This window comes from Tenrec ecaudatus, chromosome 10 (assembly GCF_050624435.1).
Source record: "Tenrec ecaudatus isolate mTenEca1 chromosome 10, mTenEca1.hap1, whole genome shotgun sequence".
In the NCBI taxonomy this organism is placed as follows: domain Eukaryota; kingdom Metazoa; phylum Chordata; class Mammalia; order Afrosoricida; family Tenrecidae; genus Tenrec; species Tenrec ecaudatus.
The window spans coordinates 152,553,623-152,557,914 of record NC_134539.1 but is presented as its reverse complement, the minus strand read 5'-3'; positions in this window follow the sequence as shown (position 1 = coordinate 152,557,914).

Here is a 4,292-nt window from a genome sequence, read left to right as displayed (position 1 = left end):
CCACAAGTCCAACATTAACCCATATTTCCAACACCAATCCACAAAGTCCTCCTCCATCTCACAACACAGGCACAACGATGCCGACTGCAGGAGGAAAGCCAAGTCAGTGAATGTGTAAGCATCTCAGCACTGGCAGGGTCTCCACACGGCTGCTCCAGCACCCAGGGCTGCATCGGGGTAGGTCCATGTGGCTTCTCCTTGGGGATGTCTTGCAGGAAGTGAGCCTTGCCAGCTGAAGCAGGGAACTGGCTAAGGCAGCTGCACCCTGGTGCGACCATCACAAAGCAAGAGACCTGATAACTAGAAAGGTGAGGCTCACTGAGCCATTTATCTCTCTGTCCTTCAATTAATCTCACCTGTGTTTATCAGCCAGGTTGGCCCAATAAACTAACTCAGAGATGAAGATGCGTCAATAATTGTTGATGGTTGGAATGCAAAATCTGGAAACAAAGAGGAGGAAAGAGTAGGAGGAATGTGGCTTTGGTGTAGAAACCAAGCTGCAGATCCCATGAAGAATTTTGCAAGACCAACAACTTCTTCATTGAAAATATCTGTTTTTTTCCCCAACAATTTAAATGACAACTCTACAGATAGAACACTCACCATATGGAATACGCAGAAGCCAGACAGACTACATCTGTGGGAAGAGACAATGAGAAATTCAATCTTACCAGCCAAAACGAGGTCAGGGGCTGACTGTGGAACAGACCACCAATTGCTCATATGTAAGTTCAATTGAAGATGAAGAAAAGCAAATCTAGCTCAGGAGAGCTAAAAATGACCTTGAATCTATCTCGTCTGAATATCGAGAGCATCTCAAGAACATGTTTGATACACTGAACACTAATGACAGACAGCCGGAACAGCTGGGGGATGACAGCGAGGTCATCATTTAGGAAGAAAACTAAAGTTATTTAAAAGACAAAAAAGAAAGAAAAGGTCAAAGTGGGTAGCAGAAAAGACTGAAACGTGCTCTTGAACCTAGAGTAGTTAAAGGAAAAGGAAGGAAACGAGCTAAACAGAAATTTCAAAAGTCAACTCAACAAGACAATGTAGAGCATTAAAATGGAAACAAAAACGTGCGATACAAAGATTCCGGTTGACAAAAGATACTGGAAATAACCCCAAAAGGAGACACGAGAAACAACCCAAAAAGGGAAGTGATAGAGTGAAAGTGTTGGCAACAAGTTTGCCACTGCTCAGAGCCACGTGGAGACAACCCTGCTCTGGATTCAAGAGCATCCTACCAGCCTGGGGTGGGTGCAGGATCAGGGGGCTGGCACCCCAGCAGGGCTTCTAGAAGCTTAGAGGCAGCTCCCTTCGTGCTGCCCACCCCTACGAAGGAGGGGTTACCCCATGACCTTCCAAGCACTGTCCCCTCTCTTCCTGGGCAGTCATCTCCTGATGGCTCTCTCATCTTAGCAGGTCGTCACCTCTTCCTGTTTACAGATAGCCTCTCTCAGTGTAAGTGGCATCTCTCAGGGGTCTGTGCACAGGACATGTGGGAAGAGCAGTGGGGGGAAGGGAGGGACCACCCACCCCATCACTAGTCTCATTTGATGGCTGGACAGACGTGAAATGAGAGTCCATCTGCCTCACACCACGGAACACAACCGCCTTGGCAGTTGCGATTTTTCTGTGTAGACAGCCCCCCTCCATATCGCCTTGGTCCAGATTAGAGAGAGGCAGGTCTTATCCCGCAGCCCGTGGAGCTCACTGACTCCTCGCGATGACTCAGGGCGCACCCCGAGCCCCCGTTATTGGTGTCAACAGTGTACAAATCTGTGTCATTCCTGTGTTGCAGTCTGGAGCGGGCTTATGTTTGCATAGTTTCCTGTTCTCAACAATGTTTTGCATTCTATCGCATTGGCTGTGTTAACGGCATGATCAGTAGAATTGCCTTGTGCCCCAAAGGGAGAGAATATAATGTTCTCTATCATAGAATGACACCTGTAACGTGAATCATAGGTAAACCAAAGATATCAAAATGCATTTTGGGTTCCCACATAACACTAGCCCCCATCAGTTCATCTGATTTGACCCTGGTTCATGCTCACCCTCTATGGCGGCTACAGCCCAGTGTGGTGAAGAAACCAGCTGGCACCTGGCTGTCAGAAAGAACACTGCCTGGGGACATAACGGCTTGCCCTCAAACAAGCAGAATCTAAGTGAGGCATCAACTAAGTCCACAGGGAATAAACCCACCTGCCTGTGTGATCCAAGGATTGTAAATAATAAAATCCTAATCTGAAGAAGGAACTCATATCACGTGGGGAGAGGTCAGACGCTTACAGACATCCTCCCCAGGGCAGTTAGTCACCAGACTACAGGGTAGGCCTCTAGGGCAGTTAGTCACCAGACTATATGGCAGGCCTCACTCCCTGCTACTGGGGACAATAAACTATTCCTCCCTGAGGCCTGCAACCAAGCGTTCTCACCCTACCAATAATAATCTCCATCAGTTGAGTCAGGGAACAGGCCAACAGACCAGACGTGATCCCTATTTGGCCACCATTCCAAAGGAAGCTGCCCCGACAGAATGTGCGAATTGTAGCATGATCACATCCGTGCCACATGCAAGTGAAATTTTGTTGAACCTCATTCAACAACACTTGCAGAAATGCATCAATGGGAAGCTTCCAGAAATCCAAGCTGGATTCAGAGGAGGGCATGGGACTAGGATGCCAACATGGACATCAGCTAGAACTTGGCTGGAATCAGAGAATACCAGGAAGATGCTTAGATGTGTTTTATTGACTCTGCCAAGACATTCCACAGGGTGGCTCATAGGAAGCCATGGAGAGCACTGGGAAGAACGGGAATTTCGTAGCACTTATTTGTCCTTATGTGACACTTATACGTGGACCAAGAGGCAGTCATTCAAACAGAACAAGGGAATCCTGCATGGCTTAAAATCAGGACTGGTGTGGGCCAGGGCTGTCTCCTTTACGATACTTACTCACTTTGTAGGCTGAGCAAATAAATAATCCAGAGGAGCAGAGTGTGTGTGCGTATGCATATACGCATATATGTGCACATACATGAAGAAGAACACGTCCTCGGGGCTGGAGGAAGGCTTACTAACAACTTTCTTTTTTTTTCATTCTAAAAACAGTTTTATTGGTGTGTAATTCATATATCATACAATTCAGTGTTCAATAATAATAAGAAGAGTTATACAATCATTACCACAGTCAAATTTAGAATTGGTTCTTCTTTCTTTTTTTTTCTTTTTTAAAAAAAATAATTTTATTGGGAACTCATACAATTCTTATCATAATCCGCACATACATCCATTGTGTCAAGCACATTTGTACATTTGTTGCCATCATCATTCTTAAAACATTTACTTTCTTGCTTTTTTTAACATTTTATTAGGGACTCATACAACTCTTATCACAATCCACACATACATCAATTGTGTAAAGCACATCTGTACATTCTTGGTCCTCATCATTTTCAAAGCATTTGCTCTCCACTTAAACCCTTTGCATCAGGTCCTCTTTTTTCCCCTCCCTTCCTGCTCCCCCCTCCCTCATGAGCCCTTGATAATTTATAAATTATTATTTTGTCATATCTTGCCCTGTCTGACATCTCCCTTCACCCCCTTTTCTGTTGTCTGTCCCCCAGGGAGGAGGTCACATGTAGATCCTTGTAATCGGTCCCTCTTTCCAACCCACTCACCCTCTACTCTCCCAGTATCGCCCCTCACACCCCTGGTCCTGAAGGTATCATCCGCCCTGGATTCCCTGTGCCTCCAGCTCCTATATGCACCAGTGTACATCCTCTGCTCTATCCAGACTTGCAAGGTAGAATTCGGATCATGGTAGTTGGGGGGGAGGGGGGGGATGAAGCATTTAGGAACTGGAGGAAAGCTGTATTCTTCATTGTTGCTACATCGCACCTTGACTGGCTCGTCTCCTCCCCTAGACCCCTCTGCGAGGGGATTTCCAGTGGCCGACAAATGGGCTTTGGGGCTCCACTCTGCACTAACAACTTTCCCCAGCTTTCTGAAAGCAAGGAGGATGTAAAGCCCGTGCTGATGAAGATCACGGACTGCTCCCTTCAGTGAGGACTGCCACCCAGCGTAGAGAAAACGACGTCTTCGAGGAAAAACTGACGCTGCCAAGGATTCCACCTTCCCTGGGTCCACGATCAGTCCTTAGGGAACCAGCAGCCAGGAATTCCAGCCACATGCTGCACTGAGCAAACGTGCTGCGCAAGATTTCTTTCAAGCGGCAACAAATGTACAAATGTGCTGGACACAATGGATGGATGGATGGATGGATGGA